The 20059-nt window shown below is 36.1% G+C and overlaps 1 pseudogene; it reads left to right on the forward strand.

Moving 5' to 3' along the window:
• The window catches only part of LOC129241971 (uncharacterized), a 41038-nt pseudogene extending 24256 nt beyond the window's left edge, over positions 1–16782 (forward strand).
• Positions 16783–20059: the final 3277 nt, after the last annotated feature.

The raw sequence follows: 20059 nt of genomic DNA on the forward strand, positions 1-20059 counted from the left end.
TCAGAGTATTTCCATCCGTTCCGTGACTAGGGTCTCGAGATAGAGACCAAAACGTGGACCCTAGAATGTGTTTGTACAATATGGATATCAAATGAAAGCTGTTGATAAGTGTTTTAATACGGGGTAATTTTCATACCTATTGATGACTAGGGTCTCGAAATATACGCCAAAACGTGGACCCTCCGTGTCTTTGAACCGAATTAAACCAAACTTACACACATTGTTAAGTAGGTATTGAAGATGATTTCCGTATAGTTTGAATACCTATTGGTAGATAGGGTCTCGAGATATAGGTCAAAACGTTGACCCGGGTAACCTTCGGATGTGTATGTACAATATGGGTATCAAATGGAAGCTGTTGGTGAATGCTTTAGTTCAGAGTATTTGCATCTGCTCCGTGACTGGGGTCTCGAGATATAGGTCAAAACGTGGACCCGGGTAACCTTTGGTTGTGTATGTACAATATGGGTATCAAATGAAAGCTGTTGATAAGTGCTTTAATACGGGGTAATTTGTTATGTTATGTTATGTTATGTTATGTTATGTTATGTTATGTTATGTTATGTTATGTTATGTTATGTTATGTTATGTTATGTTATGTTATGTTATGTTATGTTATGTTATGTTATGTTATGTTATGTTATGTTATGTTATGTTATGTTATGTTATGTTATGTTATGTTATGTTATGTTATGTTATGTTATGTTATGTTATGTTATGTTATGTTATGTTATGTTATGTTATGTTATGTTATGTTATGTTATGTTATGTTATGTTATGTTATGTTATGTTATGTTATGTTATGTTATGTTATGTTATGTTATGTTATGTTATGTTATGTTATGTTATGTTATGTTATGTTATGTTATGTTATGTTATGTTATGTTATGTTATGTTATGTTATGTTGTGTTGTGTTGTGTTGTGTTGTGTTGTGTTGTGTTGTGTTGTGTTGTGTTATGTCATGTTATGTTATGTTATGTTATGTTATGTTATGTTATGTTATGTTATGTTATGTTATGTTATGTTATGTTATGTTATGTTATGTTATGTTAAAGTATATGTTATGTTAATGTTAACTCATACTCTATATCCATACAAAATATGTATCAAACAAATAAAATTAAAATTTTCTTTTGAAAAATGCAACCATTCAATCAGTATTTTCTTATGACGTTATCACGTTAAACTATCGTCAGTAAACCGACTTTGCAGACAACCTCTTTTTTTTTTTATTATATCTGAAGGAAAAAATGTATGGTAATATTTACCATATCTATACTAATATTATAAAGAGGAAAACTTTGTTTGTTTGGTTGTAATGAATAGGCTCAAAAACTACTGGACCGATTTTAAAAATTCTTTCACCATTCGAAAGCTACATCACGAGTAACATGGATTATATTTTATTTTGGAAATAGGGCTCGAGATATAGGTCAAAACGTGGACCCGGGTAACCTTCGGATGTGTATGTACAATATGGGTATCAAATGGAAGCTGTTGGTGAATGCTTTAGTTCAGAGTATTTCCATCCGCTCCGTGACTAGGGTCTCGAGATAGAGACCAAAACGTGGACCCTAGAATGTGTTTGTACAATATGGATATCAAATGAAAGCTGTTGATAAGTGCTTTAATAGGGGGTAATTTTCATACCTATTGATGACTAGGGTCTGGAAATATATGCCAAAACGTGGACCCGCCGTGTCTTTGCACCGAATTAAACCAAACTTACACACATTGTTAAGGAGGTATTGAAGATGGTTTCCGTATTGTTTGGGTACATATTGGTAGATATGGTCTCGAGATATAGGTCAAAACGTGGACCCGGGTAACCTTCGGATGTGTATGTACAATATGGGTATCAAATGGAAGCTGTTGGTGAAAGCTTTAGTTCAGAGTATTTCCATCCGTTCCGTGACTAGGGTCTCGAGATAGAGACCAAAACTAACCCTAGAATGTGTTTGTACAATATGGATATCAAATGAAAGCTGTTGATAAGTGTTTTAATACGGGGTAATTTTCATACCTATTGATGACTCGAAATAAATGCCAAAACGTGGACCCGCCGTGTCTTTGAACCGAATTAAACCAAACTTACACACATTGTTAAGTAGGTATTGAAGATGATTTCCGTATAGTTTGAATACCTATTGGTAGATAGGATCTCGAGATATAGGTCAAAACGTTGACCCAGGTAACCTTCGGATGTGTATGTACAATATGGGTATCAAATGGAAGCTGTTGGTGAATGCTTTAGTTCAGAGTATTTCCATCTGCTCCGTGACTAGGGTCTCGAGATAGAGACCAAAACGTGGACCCTAGAATGTGTTTGTACAATATGGATATCAAATGAAAGCTGTTGATAAGTGCTTTAATACGGGGTAATTTTCATACCTATTGATGACTAGGGTCTCGAAATATATGCCAAAACGTGGACCCGCCGTGTCTTTGAACCGAATTAAACCAAACTTACACACATTGTTAAGTAGGTATTGAAGATGATTTCCGTATAGTTTGAATACCTATTGGTAGATAGGGTCTCGAGATATAGGTCAAAACGTGGACCCGGGTAACCTTTGGTTGTGTATGTACAATATGGGTATCAAATGAAAGCTGTTGATAAGTGCTTTAATACGGGGTAGTTTTCATACCTATTATGTTATGTTATGTTATGTTATGTTATGTTATGTTATGTTATGTTATGTTATGTTATGTTATGTTATGTTATGTTATGTTATGTTATGTTATGTTATGTTATGTTATGTTATGTTATGTTGTGTTGTGTTATGTTATGTTATGTTATGTTATGTTATGTTATGTTATGTTATGTTATGATATGTTATGTTAAAGTATATTATGTTATGTTAATGTTAACTCATTCTCTATATCCATACAAAATATCTATCAAACAAATAAAATTAAAATTTTCTTTTGAAAATGCAACCATTCAATCAGTGTTTTCTTATGACGTTATCACGTTAAACTATCGTCAGTAAACCGACTTTACAGACAACCTCTTTTTTAGTTAGAAGTTGCTGGAACTATTGCAAAGTTTTTCTTCTAGCGAAATCATAAACAGTTTCAAACTATCTAACCCGGCTTCTGACAAGGCACGTATTTTCCTTCTTCTGATTGGTGCGATAACCGCTTACTCTATTTTGGACGAGTATAATAAAGCGCGTCAGTCATTCTTTCTCGTGCTAACCGGTGCCAGTTGGACGCACCAAGTGATGTCAAATCCTTCTCCACCTGATCTTTCCAACGTAGAAGGGGCCTTCGTCCTCCTCTGCTACCACTAGCTGGTATCACATCGAATACTTTCAAAGCCGGAGCGTTTGTTTTCATTCAAACGACATAACAAACCAACAAATCCGCTGATATAGCAAAAAAGTGAAAGCCAAGATCTCTGCATCTTACTCCAGCGAAAGCAGAGTACCTGAAGATAAGGTGCTGAGAAGATTCAATCTCATCCTCCATACATCTTCTTATTGAACAATGGCCGGTAAAGATGCCCAGAAAACTCGAGAGCTGCGGCTTGCTTTGTTAGCCTTAGCCTCCGATCTAACCTAGCGCTTGCTGAGTTGACGGAAGCTTCTCTTTCCAGGAACAGATCACAGGTTCTCAGGTTAACCCCTTTACTCTCATTTCGTGGTGAAACCGTCTCAATGGTCCCCTGTCTAACTAGCTCATCAGCCCTGTAATTTCCATCTTTGATACTGTGACCGTGAACCCGAATGAACCTAATATCAAAGTATTCTGATGCAGTCGAGAGGGAATTCACTAGTTTCGAACGTACCAACGAAGATCCCTAATTGCTGCTTGGTTGTCGGAATAAATATTTACTTCCCTTAATGTAGTTACAGAAGTAAGCCATTATTCCGCTGTTGCTTTAATTGCGGCTACCTCCGGTTGGAAAACACTACTGTGGTCCGATAGCCTAAATTTGAACTTGAAGGCTATGCTGGCAGTTACATTCCGAAAATTCCTTGAAAAAAATACTTGAACTCGTACACTAGTTTAATTTAAGCTAATATCTATTTGACGATCTTAGAGAAAATTGCCAAATATGAGACTATACTAGTAATTGACACAGCAAGGAGAGCTTTGGTTGTTGTAACTGCCATTTTCTATTTTTGTTCTAATCTCATTGAAATGTTGGCGCTTTTAAAACATTTATGCTAACTCTTGTGTATGCATTAACAAGTGAATAATAAAATATGAAAATCAATACGTGCTTTAAATATTTTGTATTTAATAACAAGCAACTACGTTTCAATTGCTTGCAGATATTTATCACAAAATGGTTGCCGATAAAACGTATGTGCTGACGGTGGAAACGGTGGTGATACACGTGCTTCCATTACTGATACCGCACACCGTTAATCCCGGCTTAAATCTCGAACAATATTGCATGCTGGTCGAGGTAAAATATATTTTTGCGCAAACATTTTAACCTTGAATAGTATTTACTCGTGTGTTTATGCATTTTATATAGTATTTACATGCAATGTTGCATGGTGTTCAACGCTGTAGTAAAAATTTGTGATGAAAAAGTATATCAGAAGCAAATGCAAAGCTATTACGCAAACACCATCTGGCAGATTGCGTTCAAGGTTGTTTCGATAATTGTTGATGTTTTAAAAACTTTATTATATACGGCAACCAGATTAGATCGATAGGAGAAGAAATTAAAATAAAGCAAACATATAAAATTGACTCTGGCTTTATTTTGAAGCTATGATACAAGCAACGTCATGGAAATAACCTCCTCGGCTTCGTTGGTAGTACTTCAAGCGGTCGATCCAATTTTTGATAGCTGAGTCCAATATTTGCAGTGTTATTTCGGCAATAACGTTTTGAACGTTGGCCTTAATCTTATTGAAAGTATTTCTGTTGTCAGTGTATAGTGAAGACTTGAAGTACAACCAGAGAAAATATTCGTGCGCTCTCAAATCGTATGATTGCGATATCCAATCGATGAACGTTCGCCATGATATGACCCAGTATTCAAATTTCTCCTTCACAACTTCGAGTGTTACGAAAATCGGTTAATATGCTCTGTGCCGAAGACCATTGACCATTAACGGTAACGGTGTCGCCTTCCTCATTTCGAAAGAAATAAGGACCAAACAGGCAGTCCTTATAAATACATTAATGATTGAAGGAACACTCGTATATTATTCTCGCTCTAATAGCGCCAATGTTAACATAACCGCCTAAGCCGAAAATATGCCTCCTCGGAAGAATAGTTTTAATTGCAACTGAGCCGGAATTTCGACCATATTTTTTAATAGTTTCTTGGAGTCCGGTAAGGGTGAAACGACAGCAATTGGCAGAACTACTGCTATCTAGTCGCTTTATGTTATATTATTATCACTAGAAACTGTGAAGACTAAACTCGGTAGATTGGGCTTCTTCTTTTTGATTGGCCTTCCTCTTCCTCTGCTACCACCTGCTGGTACCACATCGAATACTTTCAGAGCCGGGGTCTTTGTATCCATTCAGATGATATGACCCAGCTAACGAAGCCGTTGGATCTATATTCGCTGCGCTATGTTTACGTCGCCGTAAAGCAGAAATCTTGTGCAGAATCTTTCTCTCAAACACTCCAAGCGACACGTCATCGGATATTGTCATCGTCTACGTTTCTGCGCCATAAGTTAGTACGGAAATGAGGAGAGTCTTCTAGAGTGTTACATTTGTTCGTCGAGAGAGGACTTTACTGTTCAATAGCCTACTTAGTCCAAAGTAGTACTTATTGGCAAGAGAGATTCTACGTCGGATTTCAAGGCTGACATTGTTATCGATGTTAGTGCTGGTTCCTAGATAAACGATGTCTCTCACAACCTCGAAATCGTAACTGTCAACTATGACGTGGGTGCCAGCATGCGAGAGCGCCGGCTGTTTATTTGATGACAGAAGGTATGTACTTCGTTTTGTCCTCGTTCACCACCAGCCCCATTCGATTTGCTTCTTTATACATATTGGAAAAGGTAGAACTAACAGCGCGTTTGTTAAGGCCGATGATATGAATATCATCGACGTACGCAACAATTGTACGCTCTTATATAAAATTGTGCCTGAGCGATTAAGTTCTGGTGCTCGCACGATCTTCTCCAGCATCAGGTTAAAGAAGTGATACGACAGAGGGTCACCCTGTCCCAAACCTCGTTTGGTATCAAACGGCTCAAAGAGGTCCTTCTGACGACGCTGCTGGTATTGAGCAACCTCATTTTGCATAGTCGTATTAGTTTTGCGGGGATACAAAATTTAGACATCGCGGCATATAGGCAACTCCTTTTTATCCTGTCGAATGCAGCTTTAAAATCGTCAAAGAGATGATGTGTGTTGATTCTTCTTTCATGGGTCTTTTCTACAACTTGGCGTATTGTGAATATTTGGTCGCTTGTAGATTTTCCAGGCTTAAAACCACACTTATAAGGTCCAATCAATTGGTTGATGATGGGTTTCAGCATTTTGCACAATACGCTCGCTAGAACCTTATGGGCTATAGTTAGAAGACCGATCCCCCTGAAGTGGCCGCCGAAGCCGAATGGGTTGGTGTATGGTAGTCACACCATAGATTGTAGTCGGAACTCGGACTACATAGGTTCGAATCTCTGTGAATCCCCAACATGAAGGAAAATTTTTGTCTAATAACGATCGTCCCTCGGTAGGAAATAACAAACCTCCGAGTGTATTTCTGCATGAAATAGCCCCTCATAAAAAAAATATCTACCGTTCGGAGTCGGCTTTATACTTCATTTGTGGAACAACATCAAGACGCACGCCACAAATAGGAGGAGGAGCTCGGCGAAAAAGGGTGTAAGCGTCAATTGTGTGTATATACATTTATGTATATATATAATTCCCCCTGTAATTGGATTGTAGTATCACTCTTCTTATAGAATGGGCAGAGCACACTTCAATTCCAATCAGTAGGCATGCTTTCCTCCGACCATATTTCGCATAGAAGCTGATGCATGCACCTTACCAGCTTTTCGCCACAATGTTTGAATAGCTCAGCCGGCAGTTCGCCGGCTGCCATGGCTTTGTTTCTCTTTAGCTGCGTTGTTGCTATTCTCACTTCGCCATGTCGGGTAGTGGAACGACAGTTCCGTCGTGAACCATTAGGGTATCGAGATCTTCACATTCTCTCAGACATGCGCAGCTATCACTCTTTAACAAGTTCGAGAAGTGTTCCCTCCATAATTTAAGCACGCTCTGGATGTCAGTCACTAGTTTTCGTGCATTGTTCCTATCGGCCAGCATCCCAAGCTTCTTCTTCGGCGGAGGTACGTAAAGAGCGAGAAATTTTGCTGCATTGCTCTTGTACTTTGCTCGAAAAAAAGATTTATCAGGATATTACTCGACTCAACGGTATTTCGCAGCAGTAAAACTTCAGCAGCTCTAATATTGTGCATGATTTATTGATTACTTTGAATAAAGGTCAAAGCTATGGCAGTTCTGCCTTTGTAGTTCTTACCATAGGAGGCACCTTGTTTCACGTAAAGATCCACAATGATTGGACTTCGACTAATCTTTTTGACAATCTCTCTGACGTCAAGATATCGATTTTTCTTTAGCATCCATTTATTCCATAAATAATGTAGGCAAACTGAGTGCCTCTATTCAAGTGAACCAATAAGGCAAATATAATGTTACATGTGTTGAAGTTTTACTGCTGCGGAAAACCGTTAGACGGAAAAATATTTGGATGCATATTTATTTTCGACAAAGCACAGTCTTCATTTGAATTATCAAAATCCTTGGCTCACTAGATCAAATACGATTGCTTTAATATCATTCCTTAAAAATGATTGCATATAATGAAGTGAACCCGACTGTATGTGTGTAGGTGTAGGTGTATGTTTGTTCATGAATACAGTGTCTGATTTGCCAAATCGTTAAAAGCATACAGAAATTCCAATTAGTGTTTTTTTCTTGCATTTCTTGTTTATACATATTTACAAACATGCATATGTGTGGAGACATGTATATGTACATGCATTTTTTTTATCGAAACTCGCTTCATCAACTATTCGTTTTCCATTTCAATCATACCATATTCCATGTACATATGTACTAACAGATGCTGCAAGAGATGCTCGAACAAATTGGCCGACAGCAACGTAACAAATTGAAGCTTGACAATCTGTCAATACCATCACCGGAACGTCATCATCCATTGAGACATCAATTCTCTTCGGATAACATGAATGCACCACAATTCAATTTACCCAATTTGCGAATCGACCAGCGAAGGATATGCTGAGGATATGGCACAGAAGAACTCTGGAGGTATGTACATACATATAACCATATAACACACACTTCTTCCCACATACATACATGTACATAAATGCATTCGAGATGAAAAGCAAATGCAAATAGGCATACTCAAATACTTGTTAGCTCGTACAAATGATATGAATTCGTACCATACATACCCATATATGCTTACGCCGATTGTGGGAAAACAAATATGCACATGCTTGTATGTACATATGTGTATGTATAGCACATATGAATATAAGTACACTACAAAACAGACATAAATTTGCAGTTTGTGTGTTTGTAAATACATTTGAAACAAAAACAAGAAGCGAAATTTTATCAGATTTTGTTCGCTATATGTCCACCTTTTTAACACACTTTTATTAGGTCGGGTTGTATGTATGTATGTATGTATGTATGTATGTAACGGAATCTTTGAGCTTAATTTTCACTGGCTTCTAAACATCTGATCGACTTGAAATTTTGCACACCTATCAAGGACCGATGACAATGCAATAATTTGATACAAATTTTCCATTATCCTTATTGGGATTGCCAGGATTAATATTTTCTTTTTTTACCTGTGGGCAAAAAGTAAGGTGAATTTGGTTGTAAAATGAAAAATCGTCATTTATTCTTGTAAATCAATTTCATCCCCTTCAAAATAATGCCCTCTCGATGAAATACACTTATGCCAACGAGTTTTCCAATCCCCGAAATATGCCAAATAGTCCATTTCCGGTAGTGGTCTCTTGAGTTTTGGGAATAGCCAGAAGTCACACGGAGCCAAATCAGGCGAATACGGTGGTTGCGGAACGATATGCGTGGAATTTTTGGCGAAATAGTCACGAAGAACGAGTGCAGTGTGAGACATGTGAGATAAATTTTCCATTATCCTTATTAGGATTGCCAGGATTAATATTTTATTTTTTTAACACACTTTTATTAGCTCGGGTTGTATGTATGAATGACTGTAACGGAATCTTTGAGCTTAATTTTCACTGGCTTCTAAAAATCTGATCGACTCGGAACACACAACATAGATGACTAGATGGGAAACTCTTTTTCTCGTGAGAGCGCTGAAAAATGTGCATTTTTTATAACATTTGCCAATATTGTCATACCGATAGAAACATGAATTGGGTATTTTTTTAAACAAAAATTGGGAATTTTTAGTTTCCACACCACCATTGAGGTTAGTATTTAGTGTGCGGTTGTGTAATAGTATATTACTCGTAAACACCTATGTACATATACTAATATAAAAATAAAAAATAATTTAAAAAAAACTAAAAAACACGCTTTTATAGCTAATCGAACTAAAAAGTAGAAAATAAAATATAGCTTAAAAAAACTAAAAAACACACTTTTATTGCTAATCGACCTAAAAATAGAAAATAAATTTTAATGACAAAGGGACTTATAATGAAGTAATAGCAAATCGAAGGATCAGTCATAGTCAACTACCTCAGAACAGAATTATAACAAAAATTAAGATACAAATAGAGTAATTCAAATTAGAGTTAAAAGCGTGGGATGCTGGATATAGTAAATATTACAATCATTCTATAGGCAACTACCTATGTACAGAGGGTTATGAAAGTGAAGCAAAATGCATCCCACGCTCTTAACTCTAATTTGAATTACTCTATTTGTATCTTAATTTTTGTTATAATTCTGTTCTGAGGTAGTTGACTATGACTGATCGTTCGATTTGCTATTACTTCATTATAGGTCCCTTTGTCATTAAAATTTATTTTCTATTTTTAGGTCGATTAGCAATAAAAGTGTGTTTTTTAGTTTTTTTAAGCTATATTTTATTTTAATTTTAGTTCAAGTATCCGATTTTGTAACTATTTTTAGTTAATGCGACCCTGCCAAGCATGACACAAAATTGTAGAACATTTTTTGACGTGATAACATCTTATAATATTTAGCCGGCTGCACGAACGAAGAAATGTGTCGTTATCTTGCTCATTCGTCGTTATCTTGCTCAATCGTCGTTACATTGCTCATTACCTTGCTTGAACTGCAAGCGAAACGAACGACAAAGAGCACAATCGGCCCCCGCATTCGGCAACGTTCGACATCTGGCTCTCTCCTACTTGAATGAGCATATATGTATATGCATGTATATGCGCATATGAATATAAATTTACATATTCGTATTTGCATATGCCTTCTTATTGATTATTATTAATTTGATTTACTTGAAGAATTTAAAATAAAACCAAGTGTATCATCATCATCCTTACCGAATTTATAATTAATGACGACTAATTGTTAATAATACCTGTTGTTTTAATGTTTTTATTACTACTTTTTTATTATATATGAAGGAAAAAATGTATGGTAATATTTACCACATACCTTATAAGATATGTTGTATAGTAATATATGTATATAAACATGCATACATACCTACATATACTTTGATGCAATTTTCATAGACTAATATACATATGTCCTATGCCAAAACATATAAACATGAAATTTTGCGCAATTTTCAAACAAAAAAAAAAAAACAAATCTATATGTAAAGATGCATACAAGTCATATGGACATATCAAATGTACGAATCTATTCTGTACCCAAGCAAATGTAAGCTAATTGCTTGAACTGCAAGCGAAAGCGCGGAACGAACGGCAAAGAGCACAATCGGCCCCCGCGTTCGGCAACGTTCGACATCTGGCTCTGTCCTACTTGAGTGAGCATATATATGTATGTATATGCGCATGTGTATATAAATTCACATATTTGTATTTGCATATGCCTTCTTCCTGTGTGCATGGTAATGAACCATTTCTCTATTGAGGAAAAGTAGGAATGAAAGCGAGTGTTTTGAGTCTAATGTGTCTTGAAAAAGGCAAATCGCTGATGTTGCCTCTTAGTGTTGTTGACTTATTAACGTCTGATGCACAATCGAAATTGAACATATCTTTCATGAATTTGATAAATGCTTCGTAATTTTTCACGTTTGTGTAAATGTAACTTGACCTATTCCATTGCGATTCCATTTACCTCCTTCTCTATATCCATACAAAATATCTATCAGACAAATAAAATTAAAATTTTGTTTTGAAAATTGCAACCATTCCATCAGTATTTTCTTATGACGTTGTCACGTTAAACTATCGTCAGTAAACCGACTTTACAGACAACCTCTAATAAGGGTCGCTCCTCGGCTGACAATGACAAACTTCCAAGTGAAACAACTTCTGCCTAAATCCATCTATCGTTCGAAAGTGGCATAAAACTCCATTTGCGAAAAAACGGCAAAACACCCCCCTTAAATAGGAGCAAGACTTCTGTCAAACACTCAATGAAGGGTGTATATAAAAGGTCTTTCAAAAGTGAAGCCTAGATGTTAAAAGTGAATAATTCCTAGACGGTACCTTTTATATGTTATCTTTGATATTTGTCCAGTAGGAGGATATACAATTTTAAACGATAGCAAAGCTTAAAGCGCATTATTGAACCTTATTGTGATCTATGAAAATGATCGATTTTTCAGAAGAGCATATCGTAAAATTCATGATTTTCTTTATGGAAATAATTGTCCGAAAGAGCCGGCAATCCAAAGGTTGATTAAAAAATTTCAAGAAACCAGTATTGTCGGGAATAGAAAAAGGCTCTTACTGATTTTGCCTGCAGACGTGATCATGGTGGGCATTTGAATGATGTAATTTTTCACATATAATTGTTAAGAGCCGCGTATGAATAAAAATAGTGAAACCTGAAATAATCTTAGTTTCTACATGCATTTTTTTTAAACAACACCTAGGCGCGTCTTTTGAGACATACTACACATATACTTATAAATGTGTCAATTAATAAAAAATCTTTTTCACATCATTAAAAACGGGTATGTCTTTCGGCTATGCAATTAAATAGGCGCAGCATAACGAAGCATGGATTCCAAACACTACCTGTTAACTGCCTGGCATAATTGAAAATGTCGAAAAAAGTCCACTGAATCAAAAACTAAAATCCGCAGATTAAGGACAAAACGAGGATTAAAGCATTTGAAAAAATATAAAAATTATTAAATATTATTAAATAAATACAAAACTCATAAATATGATGTCATGTTAAGCCACCTTAAATTGCTCCTTCTGACACCCGGACTGGTGTATTCTCTTCCAAGCTGAGATCTACGCTATATACAAAGCAGCAAAAACGATGCAACTAATTGACTTACCACCAGCTAACCTTACACTTTTTGTTGAAGTGCTTGCTCCCGCTTATCCAACAACACAACATCACACTTTGTTGGGTTCCCGGCCTCTCTGGAGTGGAGGGAAATGAAAGAGCGGCTGAGTGTGCAAGGAAAGGCTTTGAGCTTTTCCTTAAGCGAGTGATAGAGGACATAAGCATTCTTCTAAACGAACTATACACTGCGATTGACTTGAGCGTAATAGCAGAAACCAATAGAAGGTGGTCTCTGACGACTAACTGCAGGATTTCCAAAGCACTTTGAACAAAACTGAATCTAAAAAGGACAAAATGTCTGCATGGATGCCATAGATCTACTACCAGCTTCCTCTCAGGTGTTATAACTTGTCACTGCGCTAATAAATGTACATCACAATGACTTCTGCAGGAGCTGTGAAGATGAAGAAGACATTGATCGGTACAACACCTCCTCTGTGATTTTTCTGCACAAAATAGCCGTACTAAATATCTTGGTGATTATTTCTTTGAAGCCGTGGAAAATATCTGAGGAGGGACTAGTTACCTTCTTAAACAGATCCAAGTGGTATAAACAACTTAGTTAGAGGATAGAAGTCAGATGCGGGTATCATAATGGGCCTTAGGGACACCGGGTGCTTTGTCTTTGTTGGCTAATCCAACCTAACCTAAAGCACTGAAAGGACTGTAAAATCAAAGCGAGCATATGACTCCGCTAGACTTTTTCTTATGGGGTTTTGTGAAGTCGTAGGTTTATATCAATAAGATGTAATAGCCCAGTTCATTGCAGATTCAGATAGATTTATGCAGCAGAGTCATGGTAAATTATACCTTTTGGATACGCGCTTTTAATGCAATGGATTTTTAAAACAAGTAAAAGTCATAACTTTATCACCTACTAGCAGTATGATTTCAAGTTATTCCGGGCTAATGGTCCTACAGTGCATATACGTAATCAATTGCTTATTGCAATACAATTAAAGCATGCGATGCAAAAGATGGTAATTCGTGCAATACGTGCACGGTACAAAGGTTCTGCAAGGCTAAGTGCATCGCACCACTGTATTCACTCTTGCAATATCAATAAAAGTGTCATTGTAAAATGGCCTTGTAAGGTCAAGGGCAAAGCAAAGGCTTAAGCTGATCTCCCTTTTGAGCTTCATCATAATTTTTGTAAACACACTATGAGGTTGCGATATAACAGGATAAGAGGTATTTGAAAAAAAAAAAATATATATATATGTATATATGTGACTTTTATCTCAATAATGTCTTAGAGGTTATTTATTTAGTAAATGATAAAATATTGTATTAATTTGAAATAAACGATTTTACAATGCATTCCTTTTTGAGTTATTGTACCTTCTCCAATAAAACTCGCTCAAACTTCGTACACGTATTGCTCCCCACCTCAGTTAAACTCAATATCAGGTATTACCGTGCACCCGTATAAACTGCGGAACAATAAGCCACAGAATGTGCTAAAATTCTGAAAAAGCCTTAAAATATAGGGTACCTCAGCAGGCTTTGCACAGTACATCCCTTTCAGTAGCAGTGTGCAGTAGCCTAATAATAATAATATCGGTTCAAGAAGGCCCTGACAATCAATCAGTCGAGAGACAAGGTGTAAAACAACAATAAGCAAATGGACATATCTTTGTATCTTAAGGAATTGTAGGCTTATAAATTTAAAACAATTATAGTAGAGTGGCATCGAATAAAAGAAATTGAGTGGTTTAAGAGCGAAAAGAAAAGCGCAATTCTGGAAGAGAGTGTAGAGTTTTTTTAATTGGTATTCATATAACAGATATGTATGAAAAACTAGCCAAACGGCTGAGTTCTGTTTAATACAAAATATGATAATGACCGAAAATCTGGCATTTATAACAGACGATGAACGGTACAGGAACATGGTTTCGTAACAGTACAACCAAAAGAGTAAGCCAGGCCAAAGTACCAAAAGTGTTTATGGTGCCGCTTTGGTTTCGTCGATTCTGTTTAGGCATTTTTTATTTTTTAAAGAAAATATCGATAAGACCACAGAAATAATCGAAGTTGACCGGTATGTTAGTAGTCGTATCATCGCCAAGGAGCTGAAGATCGAACATAAGACAATTTTAAACCATTTTCGCAAATTTTTCCGTAAAAATAATTTATTTCTTTTTCTCCAGACAACACAGACTAAAGCGGACGGTACAATTTTTCATTGCGACCTCGGTTGTTAGGTTGAAGTGGCAGTCGGTCTTTAAATCAACTCACTTAGAAATTTGCCGATCCATTGTGATACCACAGTAGCTGTTTATCTGCTACTCCTCGTTAAATCATTCATCGATTGACTTGAATTTATAAGCGTTTTTTCAGTACCTTTCATGTTATTGAACTCATTGGCAATTTTCATCATCTGCGTTGTAAAACATACATAGGTCAAATGAGTCCTTGATAAAAGAGATACGAATCACAGCAAAAAGAGTAATTCAAGTTTTCCTAATATTATATTTTATTGTCTTGCCCCAAAAATTTCTGTTATAGTACAAATCTTTAAAACCAAAACATAGCTGAACATCACAAAAAAACTAATTTGTATTTATGGTCCAAGTGACTGTTTCGGCTATGAGCAAAATTCTATTCAAAATGCTACGGTTGCCTTGCTTATAAGTAAAAGGTGATCAGATTCGATATATTACTTCTTATAGGACCATTTCTGACAGATCTCACGTGACTACTGTCAAACTAAACTATTGACATTTCATCATGGAAAGACTTATGTCCAACAACGTTTATAAATCGTACAATTATATATATTACTAAAATCGACGCTCTGTGAAAAGTGTTCATCGAGTGCTCAGGTCACCCTACATTTTTGGCTTTATGGCTACGTCAATAAGCAGAATCGCCATATTTGGCCTGAAGAGCCCCCCGAAGTCAGTCAAGGACAGCTATTGAAAATAGATGCTGCGTCATAAATGCTTTGTGGATAAACAAACTTCAATTGAGACATTTTAAGCCAACATTACAAAAGTTATTCACGGGATACCGTCCGAAATCCTCCTCTTGGAGTCATTCAAAATTGGTGCTTAGGGATGACCCAATTACCGATCAGTTGCCGCCAACATTTGAAAGGGATTACTTTTAAACCATAAATGTCATGAATCGTTCTACACAAAAATAATAAAAATTTAAAATACGATACCTCTAAATCAATCACCCTTTATTTATTTAGTACTACAATGCACGGCTTACTAATGATCATCGGATGGCCCTTTTTCTTTATTTATTTAAATGTGAACTCATGGTATTTAGGAATTGTTAGAAACATATTTTAATAATACTTGCCATTTAGAAAATACAGGCCATTTTATATTGATATCCTCATGGAATGACCTTAACGATTCAGAAGCGTTAACTGATTTTATTGTGGCAGAACAAAAATAAACAATTCAAAATTTAGCTACAGAGCTTCGAACAACTGATTCTTTTTTTATGTAACAGCAAGAATTGATGATTTTTAACCATATTTTTGAACATAACCGCGCCCTCTTTAGAGACTCCTTCAAATTCTGTTAAAATCTTTCCGAATAGCTAAGCTTTAAAATGCAAAAACCCCTCGCAAGCCGGAGCATTAATTTTTTTTCTTGCGCTATTGTTTAAATGGCGGAATAAAAGTCCAGGGTATTCCATTTAATTACATTTTTTTTTACATCAAACTGTACTCGTCTTCTGTTATAACTTCAGCTTCTTCCAACTGTACTCGTCTTCCGTTATTAGAGATAGGCGCATACGCCATAGTCGACTGTTGCTTCGCGAAGTTAATGCATTACCTACGTATGTATTTCAGGGCTTAATTTTGTTTAGGGACTTTGATGTGTCGAGTATTACTTACTACTAACAGGTTCAGGTACTAATTACAGGTTCAGGCATGCTGGGAGGTTCGTGGTTCGGTTGCTCGCTATCATCGCCCGATAGTAACTTCCCGCGTGTTGCTAATGCATTCCCCAACTGGCGTCTCTCGGATAACACTTTGATGAAACCGAAAACACGCATAGCGCCATCGTGTGCATCCTCGCCTGGTGGAACGCCAGGCTCTGGACTGCCAACACGCCGGCACTCGAGCATTGGACCAAAGGAACGACGTGGCTCGATAATCAATCTGTCCCCGCCTACTGTAAGTAGCCGCCTTCCTTGCACCACATCCAACTCCAATTCATCTTATAGCGTCTACATTTGTATGCGCGCTCGCTGTTTTATATTTTTGGACCCTGTTCATTGAATTCAGTTTGTTTTCTATTGATTCGTTTTTCTATTTTGTTTGGTGAATCCATTGCAAAGATGCTTAATGAGTTTAAAATTTTTGTTTTGCCTAAGTATGTAGTTATAGGTTGGGCGGGGTTACTTTGTGCTACTTTTATTGTGATTAATAAAAAAAAAATTGTTCATAGATGTATATTGTTTGTAGTGAAATTTTACTTTCTCAAAACAAGTAGATTTATACATATACATGCATAAATAGTTCGTCCATTTAGTGAATTCAAAAAAAAAGTTGTACATTCTATGCAAACGCTTTACTACCGCATAGCCCCATAAATTGTTCATATAAAAACTGTTTTTTTATTTTTGAAGCAGCTTACACGCAGATATTTTTTAGTTAGTTAGACGCTACTTTTTATTGTTTCTGTAAAAAAAAACGAAAAGAAGAAAACTAAATTTATCATCAGTATTGAAATTCGGAATTATTTTTCTCATTTACTTACTACTTAATATTTCACCACATAACAACTACATATACGATACGGTAATTGGTAAATGGTAAATGCCTTCTACACTTCCTCCTCGAATAGACGTCTGGTTTTGGTGCTCGCGGTAGTTCCGGATCGAGGTTTTCGGTACCCTCTTCGTCGGCCTATGTTGTAAGTCTAAAAAATGTCTCAACAATTTTTGCCATTGAAATCACTCTTCAGGACTTTTGTGCGAGGGCGTTGCGTTGTTCGCATATACGAATATTCGCATAAATAAGTGTAACTAACCAACATTGCTGCTTTGTTTTTGTAATGTGTGAACTACTAAGCAAATGTGTATCTTGTTCGTTTCATACCATTAATGAAAGCTCATATTCGCCTTCGCACGCTCGTCAAACGATAAAAAGTTACATACTCCTACATTTAGTATATCTTAATCGTTTTCGTATAAATAACTCGAAGGAAGCCTTTATCTTTCTAATTTTAATAAAATCAAAACGTACTATATTAACTGTTCATGGAAGTTATCTTATTTCCTATGACGGATGAAGTGGTTAGTGGAGAGGTGGTATTGGTGGCGTGAAACTGTTTAAAGTTAGTTCGGAAACCTTTTAATAAAAAAATGTCAATCCTATAATATTATATACACCTATACCGCCAGTTACAGTAACCGCTGCATAATTATATATTCTTACTAGCAAACCCGGCCCCTTCGCTGGGCACACTAAAATAGAATAGATATGGTTTAGAACAGAAAATATATGATTTTCATATTATTTATTTCTTTATTCTTTATTCAAGCGCTTTGGCATAAACAATATTTTTTGTTTTTCTATTCGTTTTTGAGTAAATATAAAATATAAATTGAAAATCACGAAAAAAAAGATTGTTTTTAAATTTCAAATCAACGCATATGAATAAACAATCGTCTTTTTTCCTGATCATCCATGAATTTTTCGTTTCAATTTATATGTTTTATTAAGCATTGGAGCTTTTTTAACCATTATCCATTTATATTTTTCAAAAAAAAAAACGAAAATAATTTTTTTTTCCACGAACACATAATTTCATTTCAACATTCGAATTTCACATTAAATTCTCAAATTTCGTAAGAAATTATTCACTGTTCCAAAATCCACTCCAAAAAAATTCACAAACAATTTTTACATGTTGCACTTACGTTTTTTCCTTATGGCATCCAAATCAGAAAGAAATATTGACACATTGTAACTCACACTGTCAATTTGACAGTTCAGTTCCGCCCCAAGCGTTAAAAAAGTAAGCGACATTATGGCTGGTTCAAAAGAACGCTGTACCCGTTGCCAGTGCTCCGAATTACAACCAAACTTTACGAAACCCATTTTCAATACTTACTTAACAATGTGCGTAAGTTTGGTTTAATTCGGTGCAAAGACACGGCGGGTCCACGTTTTGGCATATATTTCGAGACCCTAGTCATCAATAGGTATGAAAATTACCCCGTATTAAAGCACTTATCAACAGCTTTCATTTGATACCCATATTGTACATACACAACGAAAGGTTACCCGGGTCCACGTTTTGACCTATATCTCGAGACCCCAGTCACGGAGCGGCATGAAAAGTACTCTGTAGTAAAGCATTCACCAACAGCTTTCATTTGATACCCATATTGTACATACACGTCCGAAGGTTACCCGGGTCCACGTTTTGACCTATATCTCGAGCCCTATTTCCAAAATAAAATATGATCCATGTTACTCGCGGATGATGTAGCTTTCGAATGGTGGAAGAATTTTTAAAATCGGTCAAGTAGTTTTTGAGCCTATTCATTACAAACAAACAAACAAACAAAGTTTTCCTCTTTATAATATTAGTATAGATATAACTCTATAAATATATTCAAAAATTTAACCTTACGGCTCTGGGAAAGAGGATTGTTCATAACACCGCGTTACACACATTCTGTCCTATGAACCAAATATACTTTTCCGGAAAGGGGATAAAAAATAAAAATACACGTGTATCGGCGATTTTCATGTACGCGTCACAATTGTTTTTTTTTGTATTTTATAACTTTAAACGAGCAATTCTTGTATGCATATCTGTATAGCCACACGATCTCAGGATTAGCTTAACGGATTTGAATGAAATTGGGCACACAGATAGTGTATCACATTTCTAGACTTTTCACCTAGGTGTTGCCACTGACAATGTTTTACAGGGTTACCACCTGTTCGAAATTAAAAAAAAAATTGCATGAGATATGCCGTTGTGGGTATCAAAAGAAAGATATTTCACTCCGCATTTCAATAGAGATATAAAACCCCGAATTTTTTTTATTAATTTTATTATATTAAAATTAAAAATTGTTACATTAAAAATGTTAATGCTTTTAAAGAAACTTAGGCATTTTCTTTTTGCGTTTGTTAGCATTTGTGTCAGTATCGCGTGTTATTTTAAAATCAGCCGCCACTATATTCCACTGCTTAAAGCGTGATGCAAAGAGTTCGGCTGTTCTCTTTGACAAATTTCCTTCTCGTACAAGGTCATTGAAGTCGGCGTGCGTTACTAAATGCGGCACTGCAGTCCCAAGTTCACTGGGTGTTGGTACAAATTCCGATACTTCTGGTTCCCCGCATCTCGGATTCGATGCAAGAAATGTTGATAGCATTGTTGGTGCTACTGTTGGTTCTCCATCCCTTAATTCGGTAACATCATCAAAAATCTCCATTGAAGCCGCTATACGTTCTTCTGGTGAGTACAGAACCGCTGGAATAACCGATTCTACATTAGCGTAGCGAATTTTGTTGCGGCGAAAGTATTGGTACCCTTTAGTTTGAGTAAAAGTTACGCAAAAGTAGCACAGTTCACTGCAGTG

This window comes from Anastrepha obliqua, chromosome 3, assembly GCF_027943255.1.
Source record: "Anastrepha obliqua isolate idAnaObli1 chromosome 3, idAnaObli1_1.0, whole genome shotgun sequence".
NCBI lineage: Eukaryota > Metazoa > Arthropoda > Insecta > Diptera > Tephritidae > Anastrepha > Anastrepha obliqua.